Source organism: Haliotis rufescens, unplaced genomic scaffold (assembly GCF_023055435.1).
Source record: "Haliotis rufescens isolate VD_foot unplaced genomic scaffold, xgHalRufe1.0.p SCAF_17, whole genome shotgun sequence".
Classification (NCBI taxonomy): Eukaryota; Metazoa; Mollusca; class Gastropoda; order Lepetellida; family Haliotidae; genus Haliotis; species Haliotis rufescens.
The window spans coordinates 12,047,236-12,064,134 of record NW_025963857.1 but is presented as its reverse complement, the minus strand read 5'-3'; the positions used below and the strand labels follow the sequence as shown (position 1 = coordinate 12,064,134).

At 39.1% G+C, this 16,899-nt stretch overlaps 1 protein-coding gene across 6 annotated transcripts in view; it reads right to left on the bottom strand.

The window, feature by feature from the left end:
• The window catches only part of LOC124112522, a 216,327-nt gene that overhangs the window by 28,543 nt on the left and 170,885 nt on the right, over nt 1-16,899 (bottom strand). The gene's annotated exons all lie outside the window — the stretch shown is intronic.

Genomic DNA, 16,899 nt, shown 5'->3' with positions numbered 1-16,899 from the left:
TGACAATACAGTGATTGATATCATGAGCATCTATCCACGCAATTGGGATCGATGACATGCATCAACCAAGTCAGCGAGCCTGACCACCCGATCCCGTTAGTCACCTCTTACGACAAGCAGAGTCGCCTGTCACATTCAGGATTGTTGCATGTAGTGATGAGTGCGTGTGCGTGCACGCTTGTCGTAGTCTAGACTAATGCCGGTCTTATAGTGCCAGACAACTGAAATACCATGGCACAGTTTAACATGAATACCCCACTCATACACAGCATTCGGACTTCAAGTTGACCAGTTCTTGTTTTATCCCTTAATACCGAGCATCAGGCAGGGTAACAACAAGTACCATCTTTTAATGTCTGGTATGACACAGCCATATGACCTTTCACTCTACGGACAGACACTCTATCTTCTCCCCCAGTGTATGATGAATCAACACAGATCTCCAAGCCTGACCACCTTATACATCAAGTCGCCTCGGGTAGGTTCAATACAAAGAACGATAACTACCCTGGGACCTGGTGACAAGAGGTTGGGCTGAGTGAGTGAGTGAGTGAGTGAGTGAGTGAGTGAGTGAGTGAGTGAGTGAGTGAGTGAGTGAGTGAGTGAGTGAGTGAGTGAGTGAGTGAGTGAGTGAGTGAGTGAGTGAGTGAGTGAGTGAGTGAGTGAGTGAGTCCTTGACCTGCAAAACTCGGGGTCCAGTGGCCCCCCAATAACTAGTTAGAAGGGTCCGTTACAGGAGGTATGAGGGTCCAGTAGCGTAATGAAATGGTGTAGTCTTACTTTAATTACAGGAACTTTTATTTCTTGTGAGTGAGTGAGTGAGTGAGTGAGTGGTTTTTACGCTGTGTATAGCAATATTTCAGTAATATCACAGTGGGGGACACCAGAAATGAACTTCACACATAGTACTGATGTGGGGAATCAAACCGGGTTTTCGGCGTGATGAGCGAACGCTTTAACCACTCGGTTTACCCGACCGCAGTAAGTGAGTGAGTGAGTGAGTGAGTGAGCGAGAGTGAGAGTGAGAGTGAGAGTGAGAGAGAGAGAGAGAGAGATCTAGCCGATTCACACCTTAGACAACAGGGCCACTAGGGTGAACCAGGAAGGGTGAAGTATCTTCCCTGTAAATTTCACAAATGTTGCACTCCAACAAGAAGACCCCCTCTCTCAAATTATCCAGACTCACATTTCTAGATAGGTCAACAAATGCCTGGGACTGACAAAATAGTCTGAAATGGCTCTCAGAGCTTATGACATTTGAGAATAGCTCTTTTTTTGTCCTGTTTTCCCCCAGCTCGACAATCACACCGGAAATATGAGCATATCAGAGTCACATATGCTGCAGCAAGGGAAACAGTAGACCACGGCCCTAACATTACATGTTAGGTCAATGTAACCATCCACACCACCAGTCCTGCAACTTGCTACAACCAGAGTTCCAGCTTGAGGCCACTTGATGTCCATCAGATTCCCCATTAGCTGCTAGTTTGTTTTATGTTTTAACACCACACGCATCACAGTACCATGACAATCAACCAGGGCCCCATTCCACAAAGCGATCTTAGCATTACGACTATCGTAAGCCAGTGTTAAAGTATGGGACTTACGATCACCTTAGTGCTAAGATGGCTTTGTGGAACGGGACCCAGGTGGCAGAGTCGGACCACCCCTTCCCATCCCTTCACTAACTCTTACGACCTTCATATATCACCAGATTGTCTGGTCCAGACTCGATTATTTACAGACCATCATATAGCTGGAATATCACCGAGCACAATATTAAACATCAAACAAACAAACTGGGCACCAATTCTAATGCAGAATCCCTACAGGGGGCCATTGTCTGTGTTGCAACAGCCAGGGATCCATACCACTCAGAAAATGAGGGTCACTTTTCCAAGGGTCATTGACCGAGGCCCCGTGTGATCAGAGGCACTGCCATCTACAAACATGTATTTACATATTCAAATAAGACAGCTCAAGACTTACAGGCGACTTAGACAGAAAGCAGGTTTTACTACAACGATAGATAAACACATTCAAACGCTTCAAATGATTGCGGGGACATCTGCATAGATTTCAGCTGACCCGTAAGGGGGTTCTGTGCTGACTGTTCTCAGACCCAACCACAGGCTAGACTTGTTCCAGGCATTCCAATGTAATTTAATTACGACAATTTGCTGAGGAGGTCATTTGTCTGGAGATATTTTTACACTTGCCCAGGCCCAACTGTTGTGTTAAGCTATTAGTCTACAATCTTTTTTGTCATCTAATTATATCCATGTCCGAAAATGCCCGGACAAAAGAACAGGATCAATAGCAAGAGAAAGGCAAGACTGACTTTTAATTGCGTCTCAATTTGCTGAGAAACGTGGGTGGAGAACACTGCTGCAACAGTGTATCAAAACACTGTCAGAAACATGAACAGGTCCCTAGGAAAAACAGGGTAATGAAGAAATACCTGCTGAAATGTATATTTTCAAAAATCATGTATCAAGGTCACTCAAGACTGTTTACAGCCATTGTTTCATGACAAACTTCAAGGGATCTTCCAATTGTTACATCCAGAGATTGGTGCTCACAAATTAAAGTCTCTTCACCTGCTTGTGTAGACACACAGCCAAGACCAATGACAAGTTTCATAAGTCAGACCAAGAGTGTTCAAAGGGCAAATGAAATACATGAATAATTGAAACTCTTTGACTTCACACTCTCGTAAAAGTTTCTTCTCCTTAATAGGTAATGACAAGAGTAACTTCTTCAGTTGTACACTACTTTTAAGCAAATCAAGATTTCGGCAACATGCAGAGTTTGTTTGTCTGTCTGTCTGTCTGTCTGTCTGTCTGTCTGTCTGTCTGTTGTTTAACACGAAACTTCTAGCTATTCTAGCTGTATAATGGCAATCTGTAAAGAATAAAGTTTGGACCAGACAATCCAGTGACTGACTGACGTCATGGCTTGGGTAGTTTCGAGACTGCTTGGCAACAACTAATTGTGTGATTGACAGTGAAGAGGCTGTCTGTTGAAAATCTAAATATTTTAGTTCGCGATTGAAGCCAAAATACAGGATTCATGTCAGATATGTAAAAGAGGTAGAAGTTTCGTAAGAATTAATCAAGTTTGGACCAAACAATCAAGTGACTGACAGCATCTGAATCAATCCATGCAATTGATACAATGACATGCATATGAACATTCTAACCCAGATCTGTAAAACCGTGAAGGTCATACAAAACTTATTACTAATTTTAAGTTAACAATAAATTCATGAGTGAATGGGGGTGTATTAGGCGCTCAGGATCGCTGACTTGATTGAATCATGTCATCGTATCCCAATTGCATATATCGATGCTCATGATGTAAAGCACTGGATTGTATGATCTAGACTCAATTATTTACAGATCACAGTCATATCACTGGAATATTGGTGAGTGTGGTGTTAAACAACAACCAAAACGGTTGCCACAGGCTAATTTGCATATCACATGACTAGACATTTCTCTTTCTGTAAACAAATGTGTTTATTCTGAAACCAGAGCTGACAGGCCTAATGTCAGCCTTTCAGTGCACTTTACATGATGTTTTCCCATGATTGTACAGATATATTCCTGCAACATTGAGAAGCATGACAATATATCTTTACACATCAAGGTGAGGTGAGGTGAGGTGAAATTGGGTTTAACGTCGCGTCCAAAATTATTGCACTTATATAGCAACGTGCATGCACGTGTGTGTGTGTGTTGCTGCTTGTACTAGACCGGACTGATGCCGATTTATAGTGCTAGCTCACTGAGATACCATGCCGCAGTTTAACATGAATACCCCACTCAGACACAGTATACTGACTCCGAGCCGACCAGTCCTTGCTTTAACCCCTTAATGCCGAGCATACAACAAGTACCATCGTTCAACATCTTTTGGTATGACGCGGCCAGGGATCGAACCCCGGACATTCCTCTCTCCGGGCGGACGCTCTGCCACTAGATCACGGAGGTAGTCTCTTTACACATCAAAGTGACTTCGATAACAGCACATGTAGCAGGACAACCAATTAAACAAAGGATTAATACGCAAATAGAAATAGGTTTTTTTACGGTTTAGGATATTATCTTTAAAAAAAGTTTCATGACATTCGTTTATCTAAACGTTTTAACTGACATTTCGAAACGGAAACGAGGGAAGAACAGTCACATTTCGCTCAGGAACTCTGGGTAGAAAAGTATCGGAATCCCCAAGGGAAACAAACCGATGAAGTCAAATTGACTTTATGTATAGTTCAGACATATATTATTGGATCCAATTCAGGTGAAATATATGAAACTTTTATGTTAAAGTCGTTAAAAAAACAATTCATATATCTATATGTTTAAGAATGTTGTCATGGAGTGCCGTTTTGGTGAAATTTTAATGTTAATAAATCGTATGTAAGTTTGATATTAAATAATCTTTACATCAGCCCATTTGCATACTTGTAAACTTGAAAATAGAAAGTCTCCATACATTATATATGATGTCTGCTTTATGTATACCTGCCAAGATGAATACCACTCGTACTGCTCGACAAAGTCAAGTTACCGTTGCAAGATACAGTTCGCAAATGGAACTTCATAGATACAGTTAATCTAAAAACAGACAAAATCCTTCCATGTCATCTATCCATTGTACTTTTAAAACAGCTTTGAGGTAATATATATTAAACAAGTACAGCACACCATTTCCTTCAGATAGTCTTTTTAACTTTGGGTAGTTGGAAAAGAAAAAACAAACAAGGGCAAAAGTGAGCGTGGCTCACTAATACCCCCGACCCGTCCAGTGTGTCAGTAGTTTCAAATTAAATAGAGTTAGGGTTTGAAAAATTCATAAAAAAATGGAAAATTAATAAAAACAATTTTTTTCTTTTAACTGCACCCCTCCATATGACACAGATTATATGTACTATGTTTGAGATGAATCGACTGAATAGTTTAAGAGAAATCGTGCAGACAAAGTTTTCGGATATAACTTTATACCCCTGACCTAAAAGGTCGTGGGTATAAAAATTTAATGACTTGTGAGCAAGTGAGTTGGGTAGTTGTTGTAAGTTAGTGAAGTTGGCAAACCATAAATATTTTTCTAATGACTTGTAGTAAGTAAGTGCGTTGGGTTTAACGCCGCTTTTAACAGTATTTCAATTACATCACAGTGTCAGCACAATGTGGGAGAAAAGCCCGAAGTGATGCAGTTCTTAGACGTTTACCACTTTGGTGAAACCCACAAGTATGGTGCTGACAAACCTAGAAAAACTGGGATTCGAACCCATAATCGTAAGTTTCAGGACACAACCCTTTAACCAAGTTTCAGAAAAACCTCACGGGTGAAACACTTTGCTTTAGCCCCTCGCCAGAGGAGAAGAGTGAATTCAAAATGTGTACTTGCTATGCACCTTTACGCTTGTCATTTAACTTTCAAAGTGCCAGAATATATATCTAATTGTTACCATCCATGAAGATCCAGGTTAGAATTAGTCTCCAGTTTTGTTTGTTTTGTTTGATGTTTAACGCCGCACTCAGCAATATTCCAGCTATATGACGGCGGTCTGGACCAGACAATCCAGTGATTGACTTCATCAGCATCAATCTATGCAATTGGGATAGGATGTCATGCATGAACCAAGTCAGCAACCCTGACCACCCGCTCCCATTAGTCATCTCTTACGAAAAGCATAGTCACCTTTTACGTAAAGCATGGGTTGCTGAAGACCTATTCTAACCCGGACCTTTAGTCTCCAGTAACCCTTGCTTGTTGTAGGAGGCTACTCAAGGGATTAGGGTGCTCAGGCTCACTGACTTGGGTGATGCAAGACATCATGATTATATAGATCAATGCTCATGATGTCAATCACTGGACTGTCTGGTCCAGACTCGATTATTTACAGACCGCCATCAAATAGCTGGAATATTGCTGAGCGCAGCCTTAAACAGCCTGCCGTGAGTGGGTATGATTTTACATCATTTGATCATTATTCTAGCAAATGTCCCAAGTGGAAATCAAGGGGTGAGTGAGTGAGTGAGTTGGGTTTAACGCCGCTTTTAACAGTATTCCAGTTATATCGCGGCGTGTCAGCTTAATGTGGGAGGAAAGCCCTAAGTGATGCAGGTCTTAGACGTTTACCACTTCGGTGAAACCCACGAGCACGGGTATGGTGCTGACAAACCTAGAAACATAATCGGGGCGAACCGGGATTCGAACCCACAATCATAGGTTTCTGGCGTGCCCAAGGGACGCAACTCTGCACAGCGAATCGCGGCGCCTTAGACGACTGGGCCACCCATGCCCCCTGGAAATCAAGGGTGACTGGACAACTTGTAGTGTATATTAAAGGGAATTGAACTGGGTTTTCCGGGGTATGATAATCATTTTGCCATTTACAACGACAAAGTTGTCTTGGAAAGATATATACTGTAAATCTTGAAAATAATGTCTCCAAATTAATATGACTGCTGACCCCTAACAACAAATGCGACTCAAAATCAATGCGGTCCCCCCAACCCCATCCCCAGGGGAATGATACATATCCTAACCTTAATCCAACCTCACCTTAATCCAAATTAAACAGCAAATAGAACTGCTTATTCGAGCTGAGTAGAGCACTTCCATAAAAACAATTAACAGTGTTTAACAAAGACCACTCGCATATTTCGCATTTAATTCACACTCACATTAATTTATAGATTTACAGTATATATGTACGTATAAAAGAAACGATAGAAATATTTTCCATTGTTTATTTCCAAATCAAAGGAAGTTTTGTAAAATCAAGCCAATGCTACCGGAAAGAGATTCTTCACACATTAAAAATCAACTTCAGAAATTACTCAGCACGACATATAGTTACCTTGGATATTCTATTACCATATTCAATGTAATAAGCGCCCCGCTCTAATAAGCGCCCACGGCGATATTTGCTAATATATTGGCAAGTGAACAATCCCAATTAGCACCCCTTCCGACTGATCAATGTACACAAGACTTATTTATTCATGTATAATACGCACTCGTGTGTTATATGCACCCTTAATTATGAGCAATTAAATTCTGCAAAAATATATCTGTCGTATATAAACAGTTCAGGCCGTCAGCATAAACCATGAAATTTATCTTTCAACTCAATAAAATTAATCAATGATATTCTAATAAGAGCCCCCATTTCTAATTTTGAGAGCGCCCTGGGCGCTTATTATGTTGAATACGATAAATGTTTTGTGTCACTCAATGAACAGAGACAATATCACTTCAAGATACTAAGCCGGAAACACTACAGTAACATGTTTTCATGATGTACGCACTACAATACATTGCTGTTGGTATCAAAGTATAACTTTGACATAATAATCAACAGTGAGTGAGTGAGTTGGGTTTAACGCCGCTTTTAACAATATTCCAGTTATATCGCGGCGTGTCAGCTTAATGTGGGAGGAAAGCCTGAAGTGATGCAGGTCTAAGATGTTTACCAGTTCGAAGTAACCCACGAGCACGGGTATGGTGCTGACAAACCTAGAAACATAATCGGGGCGAACCGGGATTTGAACCCACAATCATAGGTTTCTGGCGTGCCCAAGGGACGCAACTCTGCACAGCGAATCGCGGCGCCTTAGACGACTGGGCCACCCGTGCCCCCTAATAATCAACAGAGTTTAAAGGCATGTTCCATGCGAATTGCACCTGCAGTGCTAGCCCATTGAGATACCATGCTGCAGTTTAACATTGATACCCCACTCTGACACAGTATACTGACTCCGAGCCTACCAGTCCCTGCCTAACCCCCTTAATGCTGAGTGCCAGGCAGGCTTACAAGAGTGAGTAAGTGAGTGAGTTGGATTTTACGCCGCTTTTAGCATTATTCCAGCAATATCATGGCGGGGGACACCAGAAATGGGCTTCACACATTGTACCCATGTCGGGAATCGAACCTGGGTCTTCGGCGTGACGAGCGAACGCTTTAACCACTAGGCTACCCGACCGCCCCCAGGCTTACAAGAACCATCTTTTAGCGTCTGTTGGTATGTCGAGAACAGTGATCCGACCACTGGCCTTCTGCTTTTCAGGCAGATGCTCTCACTGGACCACGGAGGCAGTCGAAACTATTATGGGTGAAACGATTCACCAATACCTACAATGTCTTTGATACTTGGGTACAGACGATACTTAAATCATCAGTTTGTGAGATCGTGATACACTATAAACAGAACAGGAACTGAAAGACTTACCTCCCCTAATGGAGGAAGTAGCATGGCGCCATCTTGGCAATAGTTAGGAGACGACAATGCTGCACTTAAATCTTCACCTTGGGTAGGTTTTCGAGATAACAAATAAATGTATGAGAGGTTTGTATTTCACCATCTTCCCGAGGCAAGGGAGTTAACTGACTAAAAAAGTCCAGTTTCCACCCTTGCTGAACTAGGCTGGTATTATGGAGTTACATTTTGGCTGGACTAACGAGTCTTTGCATAGTCCAATCAAAATCAAACACCGAAATCGAAATCCGGTTAGTAAACTGTCATGCAGATTTCGGTCGATTGCATGATTTGCAAAGCATGTGCACCTCCAACTCGTTGTCAACAGTTACTTTCCAAGTCTTTTCACGTTTTCAATCAAGGTGCTCACGTGATTTGATGCACTTTGCGAGGTAAAACCCGTTTTATCAAAATATAGATCTTGATTATTGAGCAGATCGTCTTGACTGGGCGCCGCCATTTTATTTAAAACAAATGCAAGTGGTACGAGAGGTGGAATCTGATTGGTCCATAGGAGAGGCTTACAAGGAACATAACTTGTAATAACCACTGGTGGCACTACGATCGAGCCCAGGAATTTCAGCCTAGTTCGGCAAGGGTGGAAACTGGACTTTTACAATCAGTTAACTCCCTTGCCTCGGGAGGATGGTATTTCACATAAATTTCATCATTTCTTACTATTTGAATGAAAGACACTTTTTATGGATAGCAACTTCTTTTATCCTTTGTCACGACGTTTCAGAGCTATTTTATGCTTCTTCATCAGATGAAAAGCACCAAAGCACAAGAAACTCTCCTAGCCAAAGGTCTCATATTCATTTTCACCTGATGAAGGAGCAAAAAGCAGCTCTGAAACGTCATGACAAAGAATAAAAGAAGTTGCTATCCACAGAAAGTTACATGTATTCATGTTCTTCCAATTTCTCAGTGCCTAGACTTCATTAGTATATGTTGTTTACCGCGATACCAGTGGTTTCATCAGTCCGTATTGTAATACAAATCGTGTCGCGAGATCTCAGGTGATACTCGGCGCTAGAAAATATGGTATAGAATAAGATGTTCAGTTCACACACTTGCCTCCTCCTAGATTCTAATAAAAGCACAATGAAAATGGAAACATATATAGCCTACATAATGGCAACACAACTGACATGATCTGACTGAGAGGCATCAACACACAGGATAAAAGACGCAAACAACTGTCTTGAAATGTCAAGGGAGTATTAACATTTACAAAAGCTAATAGAGATTAGCGAACAAAAACCTGCAGCATGGCATGACCAGTCTGTAAGACAGCATGGGATCTGACCATCAGAAAAGATTACAGCATTACATAAAAGTGCCAGGAGTGTGGGTAAAGTTTTACACCGCTTTTAGCAATATTCCACCGATATCAAGTTGGGGGAGGGGGACACCAGAAACAGGCTTCACATATTGTACCCACGTGGGGAATCGAACCTAGGTCTTCTGCATGAGCAAACGCTTTAACCACTTAGCTACCCAACATCCCCTTGTGTAGTACAGGAGAATCGTGAGTGAGTGAGTGAGTGAGTGAGTGAGTGAGTGAGTGAGTGAGTGAGTGAGTGAGCGAGAGTTTAATGCTGTATCAAGTGCAGGGTTTTACCATGACGCAGAAGTGTGCGACCATTACACACAAATGCATACAATGGTACACACCCAAGGATGCACAATAATATTCATTGTACCCAATTCTTGTGAAGAAATATAAAGGTCCGGTAATTAAGATAATTATCAAATCTTACAGTACTGTGCACTACACCATTTCATTACTTTACAGGACCCTTCATCTGAGTTACAATTTAAAGTCACACCAGCAATTATTCAGCCATAGAGTTACTAGATCAATATTTCCTCTAAGGACTCTTGAAATAATTATTGGGGGTCCCTCCTTGTAGGTCAATGTAAACCCTCATCAAGTGTATTTATGGTTATTCCAGTGTTTCAGATGAAAATGTGGGGAAAAAGACCAAAGTGACACAGGTCTGAGACATTTTAATTTTACTACTGAAGGACATTTTTGTATAAATTATTTGTTGAATCATGGTTTGTCAACCCTACTTTCATCAAATATACAAAATAAACAAGGGCAAAAGTGAGCGTGGCTCACCAATACCTCCAAGTCAGTAGTTTCAAATTAAATAATGGATACGTTAGGGATTGAAAATTTCATAAAAAAATGGAAAATTTATTAAAACAATTTTTTTCTTTTCACTGCACCCCTCCATATGACACAGATTATATGTACTAAGTTTGAGATGAATCCACTTAATAGTTTAAGAGAAATCGTGTGGACAAAGTTTTTGGACGGACAGACGGACGGATGGAACCTTGGTATAACTATATACCCCCGACCTCAAAGGTCAGGGGTATAATAAAGTTATTTAAACTTCTTACTTTTGACACTATTTTTTACTATACTCAGTATAGGGTTTGAAAATCAAAGGTACCTACATTGAGGGAAAAATTCTTTTTGCTTAATTTTGCTCCTTAGACTTTGGTCTTTGGAAAAAGAAATCTTTGATCCAACAAGGAATAATTAAATTAAGAGCTGACTGACCTGATACTGTAGGGGAGATTTCAAATTTGAAACCCCTGACCAGCAAATCCTATCTGAAAGTGACTTGACATGGTGGAAATTGCCCTCAAAGCCAATGATAAAATATTTGAAATCAGCAATGCGTTGTCCTATCATGATATAACATTTATACGAAGTTTTACTATATAATTAGATCCACATCAAGTGCTTTTATGAGTAATCATGGTGTAATATTTATACATCATGTTACCTGATAATAAGTATTACTTGCTAAGCTAAAATTATGTATAAATTTTACACCATGATAACTCATAAAAGCACTTGATGTGGATCTAATTATTATAGGAAAACTTATCGTATAAATTTGATATCATGATAAACTTAGAATAAATGTTATATCATGATAGTCCTACTGTTTTAGCATAGAAAAGACCCTGTTGAGATATCTATATCATTCAATGTTGTAGTTTTGTTTCGCATTGTGAAATTAATCCTTAAAGCCAATTATAATGTATCTTAAATTGGCTATGTGTTGTCATACTGTTTAGGCATAGAATAGAAACAGAGATATTTGTACCATTCAAGGTTGTATTTTGTTTCAATTTTCATAACCTTGCCTTTAAAATATGATCGTCATGTATTTTCTTGCTTACTATTGATTGATTTCCTATAGATGGTAAACTCATATTAATAACTGATCAATGAAAATTAGTCTTTTCCTGGTTGTGCATCTTTCATTTAATAGAAAGGATTGATCAATGTACTGGTGATTCGGTTAAAACAATATTATCCTTTTAAAGAATTTTGATGCAATGATCGGAAGATTGTATTCTAAACTATTATTTTATCATGAGTAATATATTCCAATATCATGTTATTTTAGTTGCAGCTTTACTATATACATGTATTTCAACTGTTTTCTTTTCTCTCATTGGAGGTATTCAAACAAAACAATAATATCAAACTAAGTACTAAAGTTAAAAAAAGACCTTTTCTCTTTGTTGGTCCTAGCAGTCAAACATAAGTTACCTTTACTCAAGCACTGCATAAGTTATTATTAACAGTTTTAGAAATCGGTGGTCAAATGCAAATAGTCCACAGCTCATTTGGACTAGTATTTATGTAAAATAGCTAGTCTTGGTAGAAGACAATAGTTCCTCTGGATATGAAGTTGCTTAGGACTAACAGACTAGTGGCTGTTTATATCCCCAAGTTCATAATTAAAATAGTGAGTGAGTGAGTGAGTACGGTTTTACGCCGCTTTTAGCAATATTCCAGCAATATCACGGCGGGGAACACCAGAAATGGACTTCACACATTGTACCCATGTCGGGAATCGAACCCGGGTCTTCGGCGTGACGAGCGAACGCTTTAACCACGAGGCTACCCGACCGCCCCCATAATTAAAATAACCTAAACATCAGGCTATTAATAATTCCAATTTTGGAAATTTCCTATGACATTCATTGCAGAATGGGGTCCAAATATAAGCCTCTGAGAATGCCTAGAATGACTTTTTTCTCTCAGCCAAATTATCCTACAATCATAGTTCGATCACTCATAAGAGGAAATATTTTTTCTCTGGCCTCCCAGCTTCATGTCACCCTTCCACAATTCAGAACTGAAATACCTCTTGGCTTAACTACTCAAAATCTTTACGCCTTTCCTCCCCAATTCCTCATCCAGCCTTCACTGCCAAATCCATTCATTACAGCAGATCATCAAAAATGTTGATAAATCCCTTCCAAACTCGGCTCATTCTCACACAAACATGCTTATTCCCAAAGTCCATCCATCGGAGTCAGCTCTCCGGAGACACCTCAATAACGATATTAGAGGATCGAAAGTGGAAGGTCCATGCCGTCCTTCCTTCCTCCCCACCCACTGGGTCACCCTGTTCTCATGACCAGCAGGGAGTAGACAGGCAGCCGATTCACCGACAAACTTGTATATACGTCTTAATTATATGTCTATATCCTCTTCCAGGTAATTTGCTGCACCGAGGTTCATCTGTCGACGAAACACCCATATGGAGGTGATTGGATGCGGGCGAGATGTCTGAAGAGAGCAGGTTCCACCACCTCCCCAGTCCAAGCTTGTCTGGAGGTTGTCGCAGGACACAGTAACCTTCTTAGTTGATTTCATTGCGTGTCTACTTTGACACTGCCTATTTAGAACAGACCAATTCAGGTACAAGCTTTCATTCACCGTCTACTTTTACCCTGTATCTTTAGGACAGACCAATTCAGGTACAAGCTTTCATTCACCGTCTACTTTACCCTGTATCTTTAGGACAGACCAATTCAGGTACAAGCTTTCATTCACTGTCCACTTTTACCCTGTATCTTTAGGACACACCAATTCAGGTACAAGCTGTCATTCACTGTCCACTTTTACCCTGTATCTTTAGGACAGACCAATTCAGGTACAAGCTTTCATTCACTGTCTACTTTTACCCTGTATCTTTAGGACAGACCAATTCAGGTACAAGCTTTCATTCACTGTCCACTTTTACACTGTATCTTTAGGACAGACCAATTCAGGTACAAGCTTTCATTCACCGTCTACTTTTATCATGTATCTTTAGGACAGACCAATTCAGGTACAAGCTTTCATTCACTGTCTACTTTTACCCTGTATCTTTAGGACAGACCAATTCAGGTATGTCCTGTCACTGTCCTAAAGATACAGTGTGTAAGTAGACAGGCACAAATCAGGCGGTCTTTACTTAAAGAGCCCACAAAACAACCACTGATGTACTTGCTGCTAAGCACAGGGGAGTGAGACGTCAATGAGAGCGAAAGAGTGAGTGAATGAGACGGACAATGAGAGTGAGTGAGACAGTCATTGTGAGTGAGTGAGTGAGTTCAGTCAATCCATAGTATCTATTTACTGTCAATTCACGGATCAATGAGAATCAGACACACATTAAATGGGATATTTTTTAGATATTTTTCATAACTTGTTGGTTTTGTTGTTTAATGTCTCACTCGGCAATACTTCAAGTATATGACAGTACACTGACTGAAATTATAAGCTCTCCATGAAATTTGGGGTACGACGACACAATCACACGAGGAACAGTCTTCCAGTCAAACCAAGTAGGTAGGTATGTATATGAAAAATATATTTAATATTGGTCACTTAACACTTCCCACCCATTGGACAAAATGACATGGATTCATAAGACAATGAAAAGGTTGCCACTGATAAATTAAAGTACATCAATCATTCTCAAAGATATTTATTTTCGTTTCCAAATTTATAAAAATGCATCACACAAAACATATTTTTCCAGGAACAGTCAAATGGGCATACAAACTTTCTTCTATTACTTCCCGTATTTCTTCTGTCAATACAAATCCTTTTTTTTCTTTTAATAAGAACGTTACATTATTTAAGCATAATCAGTAATTATGGATCCATATATACATAATAGGCCATAAGTACAAGATCACATAATGTAGGCTATAACATAATGTAGGCTATAACATAATGTAGGCTATAACATAATGGAGGCTACAACATTATGGAGGCTATAACATGTGTATCTCTAGGGTGATATGAAGCATATCTTCGTGCCCTTCTTGTAATCATTAATAGTCACTATTCACAATAAAAAAATATTAAAACTTTTACGAAAAATATTCTTAATAAATATTTAAATGAAAATAGATTTATTGAGCAACAATAATAACCTATGAGCTTATATATATTTAATAAATTCTCCAATGTGTCTGTCGATTGAAAAGCTGAAGAAGAATTAAAACTGCAAAAATAAAATAATTTACTTCTTGTCCACAAACATTGTTTGCTCTACTCAATCAAATCTAGCATACATATTTTAAACTATATACTTGAAGGAGAAAGAAAAGGACTTTCAAAAACAATCCAAACAAAAAAAGCAATTCATTTTAGATTTTAACAAAATTATATCTCATTTTCATTGATGTCAAAGAATGTGAATGTTTCATGTATGGAATCCGTCAAGGATATAACCCATCAAGCGTCCATCAAACCCTACACCCATTTGAGTCTGGAATATATTTTTCAGTTGGAAATTCCATTCCCATCTAGTCCTACATTACATGAGTCTTGCAGTCTATGACTTAACATAACCTGAGAGTCTGTAAATCCCTCCACAGGTGTACAGTGTTCTTCATGGCCAAGGAAGGTTACCACCATTGCTTTTGTGTCAGTGCGATATTGAAGGTCAAGGTGACCAGACTGGTGCATTAGATCATTGATTTCCGTGCATTACATCATTGATTTCCGTGCATTCATTTTATTACATCATCATTTTCCATCATTAACCGACAATGTAGGTCTCGCATTCAATAATTCCTAACAGACTTGTTCAATCAAGCAAGTCAAAGCTACACTGTGCGGTGGACTTCCTCGTATCATACAGCTACAGAGCAATACGGACTTAGAAACCGACTAATTATCGTATTTCCCTCATAACAGTCTGTATTGAATTCTTCAATAAACCTGTCCCATTATGTAACCAAAATAATGTTCAAAATGCTCCAGAGATTTATCCTCATTAAACAGTAAAAGAATGTTATTTCCATCTGGTTAATTTTACCTCTGTGGAAGAAATAGATAAAGAAATTAATCAAGGATTACACCCTTATCAAACTCATCTTACACATCTGTTTTGACTGCCAGCTCTCCACACCCCGTTACATAATAGTATCTTTGCTTGTTGTTTAACGCCACACTCAGCAATATTCCAGCTATATAATGGTGGCCTGTAAATAATCGAGTCAGGTCCAGACAATCATGAGCGTCAAACTACGCAATTGGGATACAATGACAAACGTCAACCATATCAGCGAGTCTGAGCACTCTTACCACAAGCAAAGTCACCTCTTTCCACTAGCATGGGTTGCTGAAGACCAATTCTAACCCATAAATAGCATATAACTGTTTGGGAATTTTACATATGGATTGATATTTACATTTACATTTTACATTTACTTCAGACATCAACCTTACATTAATACTATCATTGAATACACAGATTAAGTTTAAATCAAAGCCTGTTGAAATCTCAACAATGGTATTCCTTTCTAAAGAAATAAGTCAAAGCAAAACCATGGCATTGTACTTACCACCAAAAGAAACAAGAACCATAGAAACATAAAGAGAAGTATCTATGTTAAGAGATGTTTCCAATGTCTACCAATTAATGACAAACCTAACAATCAGTAAGCGTTTCCACAGAGTGATTTTATTCTTATCACGATATGCTGCATGTGATTTCCAAACTTTACTCTTTAACCTGCATGAGACAAATGCTGCATCTCATTAGTCATGGATCTATGATGTCACATGTGATGCAGTCATGAGCATCGGTTCACACAACAATTGTGCATCGAACCAATCTAATGTCTCTTGAATATAAGCAAGTCTTCATTTATTAACCAACACATATGGTATTTGTGTTTCTTTTCGCGGTGAATCTATCATATTATTTCCATTAATCAATATATATACATAAAAGGTTTTCATAATTCTTTTTTTTAAATGACACACATTTAAATAAAATATTAACGGAACTACATGGATGCTCTTGAAATAGCCTGTGAATGTGTTCTTCATCCTAATAAGTTCTCTAATGTTCAAGTTATCATTATCACATTATACTTAGAATGTCAAATTTTGGAGTCACCGACATTTGATGATGTAACTTGTTAATCTAACATTCATGAGTTGTCTCAGAAATAGCCTGACATCAACTATTACAAATTATTAGATTGGGTATTTTGGATAAACATGAAAATGAAGGTTTGACGGAGTGTTGAAACTTTAATGTCAAATGTATTAATTGAAAATCTTTGTTCTTCTAGAAGACATCATGGCAACCATTCAGGCCACATTTCACGTCTTGCTCGTAAAACACCTACTTGTTATATATACATTACACCTAATCAATGCTACTCAAGTTAAGTGTAGCATGGCTGAGGTTCTCTATTACATAACATTCACTGAGATACGATGAACTCAAAACTATGTTAAAATCAAAACTAATTTTATTGTGAACTGAAAAGGACCCATAGGTTT